Genomic DNA, 7,376 nt, shown 5'->3' on the forward strand with positions numbered 1-7,376 from the left:
GTACAAGAATGCTTGTGATTTTTGTACATTGATTTTGTATCCTGAGACTTTGCTGAAGTTGCTTATCAGCTTAAGGAGATTTTGGGCTGAGACGATGGGGTTTTCTAGATATACAATCATGTCATCTGCAAACAGGGACAATTTGACTTCCTCTTTTCCTAACTGAATACTCTTTATTTCCTTCTCCTGCCTGATTGCTCTGGCCAGAACTTCCAGCACTGTGTTGAATAGGAGTGGTGAGAGAGGGCATCCCTGTCTTGTGCCAGTTTTCAAAGGGAATGCTTCCAGTTTTTGCCCATTCAGTATGATATTGGCTGTGCGTTTGTCATAGATAGCTCTTATTATTTTGAGATACATCCCATCAATACCTAATTTATTGAGAGTTTTTAGCATGAAGGGTTGTTGAATTTTGTCAAAGGCCTTTTCTGCATCTATTGAGATAATCATGGGGTTTCTGTCTTTGGTTCTGTTTATATGCTGGATTACATTTATTGATTTGCGTATGTTGAACCAGCCTTGCATCCCAGGGATGAAGCCCACTTGATCATGGTGGATAAGCTTTTTGATGTGCTGCTGGATTCGGTTTGCCAGTATTTTATTGAGGATTTTTGCATCAATGTTCATCAAGGATATTGGTCTGAAATTCCCTTTTTTGGTTATGTCTCTGCCAGGCTTTGGTATCAGGACGATGCTGGCCTCATAAAATGTGTTAGGGAGGATTCCCTCTTTTTCTATCAGTTGGAATAGTTTCAGAAGGAATGGTACCAGTTCCTCCTTGTACCTCTGGTAGAATTCGGCTGTGAATCCATCAGGTCCTGGACTCTTTTTGGTTGGTAAGCTATTGATTATTGCCACAATTTCAGAGCCTGTTATTGGGAAAATGACCTCATCTTAAATCCAGTTGTGATGTATGACATTAACTGAATTCAAATTCAAACAAGCTGTTCTTAAAAATTTTGAGACAATATATGAAATAGGAACTTCATATATTGTTGGTTCCATTCATATATTTGAGACAATATATGAAGTGGCAAGTTATTAACCTGAGCCTCTGTGGCTCTGTGGTAAAATGGGGATAGCAACAACAATATTTCATTGAGTTGTGCTGAGGCTGAAATGATGTCATCCACCCAAGGTCCTTACCAGCATGCCTGGCCCCTAGGCTCTTTATAGCTATTGGCTGTCAATTACTGGTCAAATGAATAGGGAGGAAAGAAGCTATGATCTGGAGGCAGCCTCAAGGAGTGAGGAGAAAGAACAGCAACCCTGCCTCCCACCAGGAGGAACTTGGGCTGTATGCAAATAAACAGGCTCCATTTGAAAGGGCTGCAGGGAGGTGGGATCCTCTGCAGAAAGCCAGGTTTCTTACTTACTTATTTATTTATTTATTTATTTATTTATTTATTTATTAGAGATGAGGTCTCACTATGTTGCCCAGGCTGGTCTCCAACTCCTGGCTTCTAGTGATCCATCCACTTCAGCCTCCCAAAGTGCTGGGATTACAGGTGGGAGTCACTGCACCCAGCCCCAGCAGCTTCTTGACATGGGGCCAACAGATGGCCAGCCCCAGCCATAAGCCATCTCCCTCAGGTAGGGCTTTTTCCTAGTATTACATGCTCAGTTGTACTGGCCTTGGCCAGCTCTCTGGCTACCTACGTTGGACCCCTTCAGATAACAGTTCTTGTTCCTGCCTGAATTGGCTGGCCAGCCTGAGTGGACCCTGACATTTATAACTGACCTGAATGCCTTACTGCATTTGTGGTCAAACTACAGCTAACAGCAAGAGCATGGACTATAAGGAGGCTGTGATCTCTGTCCTGTCTTCCAGGAAGGTAAGCCCTGTGGGTCTGGTCAGTATTGGAGTAACTGCTAGAAAGAAGTTACATGAAAACATGTAAGCAAGACTCAGAGCTTGCTCCTCAGGGAGACCATGACTCATTTCCTCCAGATCTTATCTTTGTCCCAAGACATGCAGAATATTAGTACATGCCAACCACTAGTAACACCTACATTTGAGATCTGACCCCTACAAGAAAAAATAGGTTCTCAGTGGATTCTGAGCAAAACAAATTCACAATCAAAATTCAATGATGACAGAGCTGAGCTGTATTAGTCTGTTTCTGTAAAGAACTGCCCAAGACTGGGTAATTTATAAAGGAAAGAGGTTTAATTGACTCACAGTTCCACATGGCTGGGGAGGCCTCAGGAAACTTATAATCATGGCGGAAGGGCAAGCAAACACGTCCTTCATAGTGGCAGGAGAAAGAAGTGCAGAGCAAAGCGGGGAAAAATCACTTATAAAACCATCAGATCTCAGGAGAACTCACTCACTATCACAAGATCAGCATAGGGGTAACCGCCCCCATGATTCAGGTGCCTTCCACCAGGTCCCTTCCACAACACAGGGGGATTATGGGAACTACAATTCAAGATGAGATTTGGGTGGAGACACAGCCAAACCATATCAACGGCCTAAAAGGCAAAGTTGCCTATATCTCATTCAATAAGGACAAAAGAGTGAGCGTGTATTAGGAAACTTCAGCCTTGAGCTACAGTCTTTTGAATGTTGTCAGTAGGACAATGGGTAGAGGAAGGCGAGAAAAGAATATAAAGACCCTCCAGCTCTCCCCTCTTTCTCAAGTACGAAGTGTGACCAGTTCTGTTCCTGAACCAGGAAGCAAATGAGAGGAATCAAGTAAGTTTCAGCCCTCTGGGAACTCTTTCCTGTGTTTTCATCCATAATCATCCTTGTGTTATTTGGATTTCAGACACCTCTGGTTTCCTAGCACAGGGATCCTGAAGGGTATATCAAAGTAGATGCATAGGGACCAGCAGACTGAGAGGCCACTGGTCTAGGCAAGAGGCCATGGCTCCTGGGGTTGTGGACATGCCTGAAGAGCCACCCATTCTGAAGGACCACAGGGAACAATGAAAAGAAGACACCTGCCCAGCACAAGGGGCTTGAGACCTTGGCCCCAATCTCCCTGACAACCTGTGTCTCAATGACTTCCCTTCCTTTTCTCCCCCATGCTTTTGGTGTAACCAGGAAGAAGCCAGAAGAATCGAAAACACATTCCTTTTTTGGCAGTTTAATATAATTTATTAACTTATCAGTCCACTCCATCCCAAAATACGATTTGACCAGCTTTAAGAGATGTACATAACAGCACAAAAATAAAATAAAATAACAGAAAATGGGGAAGTGAAAGCAAAGCCAAATAAAATGAAGCCAGGGATTGGTCCACAAATTGCAAAACAAAAGGGCCTGTTCAGGTTTTAGAATTGGACATTAAATCCCTGAGGCTCTTGATGGACAAAATTTAATCCATTTTAATTTCACAGTCCCCAAGAGGGAATTAAAATCAATCGCAAATGTCTCATTTCCGTAAGGATTTAATTGGTAGAGAAAGGTCCCTGGAGATGACACCTGTGCTTCCTGTTTCTCCAGGACACATCAGCCGGGTTGAGCGTGAGCTCCTGCCCCTACTCCTGATGCTGGCGCTCCAGCCTAGCTGGCCTTACCTCTCCATCCATTTCTGGGAAACTTCAGGAACAGGGTTGGGTTGGCGGCCTCATACACGGTCATGAACAAGCCCTTTCCTCTCAAGTGCTGTCCACAGAGGGATTCTCTCCTGCGCTGGCCCCCTGGGTGACGTCTGCAGTGGAGGGTTTCAAAGTGTCTCACCATCACTTCCTGCTGGTCCCCAGTGCCTATAAATATGCGGAAGCTTCTCTGTGGTCCATGAATCCCCCCAAAGCACTGAAGCCAAGTGTGTTCTATGTGGAAGGAGAAGACTCCTTTCTCCTCTGTGCCACATTTGTCACCTGCCACCAAGTGAGGGCTCCCTGAGCCCCAGTGACTTGAGATTCTAGTGGTCACAGCTCTGCCAGCCTTGGCCTGTGGCTCCTCTCCTGCTTGGGCTCAGATACATCCGTCATGCTGCTCCAGGACCAGCTTAGAGAGTGATTCTTGTTTTCCTGATCCCCCTTCCCGTGGCCCTCACCCTCTAGGTGGCACAATTTTTATGGGATATTTTTCTACAATGAAAACGTAAAAAAAAAAAAAAAAAGTGACTTTAGAAATAAGTATCATGTAATGGCAGGCATGATCAGAAGCATCTTTACACACACAGAGAATCACCAACAGCGCCCTGATTAGAAAATCAATGTCTATGTGAATCCCTAGTCGACTATAGCATGTTTAGGTAAAATTATCTAATTGGATTCTTCTTTTTACTCTTCTAATGCTCTTGACTTACCCAAGTGGCTCTTAAAGAAGCTCTCAGCTTTGAGAAGTGGGGGAACCGAACACACATTGAAAAGAACTGGGACCTCTCAAACTCTGTCTCTCCCTCCAAGCAGCATAAAATGGGGTTACTGGGGTGCAGGCTCCTGTAGGGTTCTAACAGAGACTAGGTGAGAGATGCGGCACACGGAGGTGAGGAGAAAGGTCACCCACTCAGCTGCAGCATGGGGTGGGGGAAGCAACAATAAGGTGAGGAAGGAACGTGCCTTTGCCCCCCGAAAACATGCATTTATTTGGAGGTAAGTGCAGGCTTGCTGAAAGTCAGAGGGAGGGCAAAATGATGCTAAAGACATGCTAGCAGTAATATTGATGCTGGGAGTGTGAAGAAATAGCCAGGAGCTGTGGGGGAAAAGGCTCCAGTGTCTACCATCCCAGGCCTCCAGGCCCATTTCAAATCCCTCCTCTCCTGCAAAGTCTTCCCTGCACTCCCACTGCATGGAGCACTAACCTCTTGTAGCAGATTGGGGCAGGGGCTTGAGATTGGTGTTTGCTATTAACAGGTGGGGGAGCTGAGCGATGCCCAAATGGAGGATGGGATCAAAACTAAGGTTAAGGTGAGCTTTGGGAGGCTGAGGTGGGAGGATCGCTAGAGGCCAGGAGTTCAAGATCAGCTTGGGCAACGCAAGACCCCCATCTCTCCAAAAAAAAAAAAAAAATGAGGTAAGGGAATATTTTGAATGATTAATTTTGACTTTAGATATTGACTGCATTCAGAAAGAGACCTCTCAGGCAGCTGGGTAACTCCAGCCCAACTGGAAATGCTCTTAGAAGGGAGAAAGTATTGGCAGAACTGAGTCCAGGATGAGTCCAGTGGGTAGGTCTCTCCAGGCACGTGCAGGGGAGGCTTGGATGGGAGCCACTGAGTGTCTACATCAACGCGTGTGCTGAATGGGCAGGCCAAGAGCCCCATGATGGTTGACAGTAGACACGGGGGCTGTGAGACACCCAGGAGTCACCCAAGCACAGCTGGTTGGCAGGCAGCTGGGCTCCTAACAGGAGAGGCCACAGCAGTACACAGATCTGGAAGTCATTAGCATCTACACAGAAGAAAAGAGAGAAAGAAAAGAAAAGAAAAGAAAGGGAAACAGAGTGAATGAAGAAGCAAGCCTAGGACAGGACTCTGGAGTACAAAGACCCAGAACAGCCTGGGAGAGGCAAGTTCGCCTGCAACACCCACACCCACTCCAGACATCACTGCCTTCATTACTTCAAAACTGCACCCCTGTCCCCAAAGGGTGTTACTCCCCTTCAGAAAGTGACTCAATTCTTTTCTGCAGCCCAAAAGCAGACAGCTATCCCCACTGGGGGCCCCAGAACAAGATGAGGCAAGACGGACTACGCAGAGCACCTGACTACACTATTTAGCATGGAGGGACCCTAGCTGCTTTACTCTGCTTCTGGGAGGAGGCTACAGGGGACAATAAGGCCGAGGCAGCCATGACCATGAGTTCAGCTGCTGAGGTCAAGGCCTAAGAAAAAACCAAGTATCTGAAAAAGTCTTGGCCCTTCCTTTCCCTGCCCCTACCTTTGGGTATGCTGCCTCCTGGGGGTCTGAGGAATGGGAGGCCTAAGGTCCTTTAGGTACCTTTTTGTCACTTCAGAGGAGCCAATGCCCTTCTTGGAGTGGAGGGTGAAGAAATCAAGGGGAGGCAGCCATCTGGGGAGACGATCCTGCCTTTAGCAGCTCACGTGATGTAACACCCTCCCAGGGCAGCATTTGCTGGTTTGGTTTTCCATAACCAGGGTCTGACCTGTGGCCAGGAAGGCTGAGAAACTGTCCACCCATTCTGTAGGGTGAATCTACTTCCCAAGAACAGAATCATGCTGGCAAAGCTCAGGGTGTGTAAAATCAGATGTCAGTTTATCTGAGCAGCACAGACCTACTGGAGGGCACCTGGGTGCCCAGCAAGCTCGTGGGTACACAGCAAGCCTGGAACACTGAAGCCCCCTGAAAGAGTGCTTCTTCCAAAGGAAGTCGGGTAGACAAGGAGGAAGGGACCACCTGGGCCATTTTCTCTCCTGGCCCACACTGGCCTTGCTTTCATGACTGAACCTCTATTAAGATTCATGAGACAAGAATGGCAGATAATAAACATCAAAACTGTTCACTAAAGATATGAGACACTAACACACTACGAAGCCAAGGGGAAAGGGTGACCAAGTGGAGAGAGGACTACCACCTCACATCCACACAGAGCTCAGCTTGACTTCCACAGTGAGGGCTCCAGAAAACTCAGGGCTACATGAAGAATTCAGGCATCAGTAACAAGGAAGACAGGGTCCAAAACATGATGGTAGGGGGTGGGAGTGGGGAATGGTCTAGATCTCCTTTGAGGGCCATCTGCCTCTCCATTCAGCACTATCAAGTAGCTCTGTACTAGGCCCAATACTTGAATCTGAAATTCTTCCTTTCTCATTAGTTTAACTACTCCACATACACAGATCTCTAGTCCTAGCCTCTCCCCTAGCTTCTAGCCGACATCGAAATGCATAGCATCACCATGATTTCCCTTAAGCACCTCAAGTTCTAGACATCCCAAACTAAACTTCTCATCTTCTGCCCTCCTGCTCTATCAGCCTCTCCTCCTTGTGCTCCCAATTCTGAATGAGGACATGCTCTACCCAGTCACCAAAGGCATTCTAGCTTTCCTCTGATGTCCTCCCATCTTCCTCTGAGACCTTTCCCATTCACTCCCTCCTCCTCAGTGTCACCACTGCTGTAGTTCAGACCCTAGCCTTTAGCTGAAATACCACAACAGTGTCCCAACAGGCCATCCTAATCGCAGCATATCCAAGTTCCATTCAGCTGTCAGATTTCAACCATGCACATCTGAACATTGCCCCGGGCCTGGTGTTGACACTCCATTCATATGTGAGGTCCTCAGTGACCTTGCCCTAGCACTCTTCTAATATCGGCTCCCTGTTCCCAACCTCCCATCATACAACCCCACCCTGAATCCATGCTATTCCACACAACAGTGCCTTTCCCTGGAACTCCCTCCCTCTCCCTCACCTCAGGATCCTTCCTCTCAGCTCACATTACTAGGCAGTTATCACTGTATTCCTGCAG

Source organism: Symphalangus syndactylus, chromosome 12, assembly GCF_028878055.3.
Source record: "Symphalangus syndactylus isolate Jambi chromosome 12, NHGRI_mSymSyn1-v2.1_pri, whole genome shotgun sequence".
Taxonomy (NCBI): Eukaryota; Metazoa; Chordata; class Mammalia; order Primates; family Hylobatidae; genus Symphalangus; species Symphalangus syndactylus.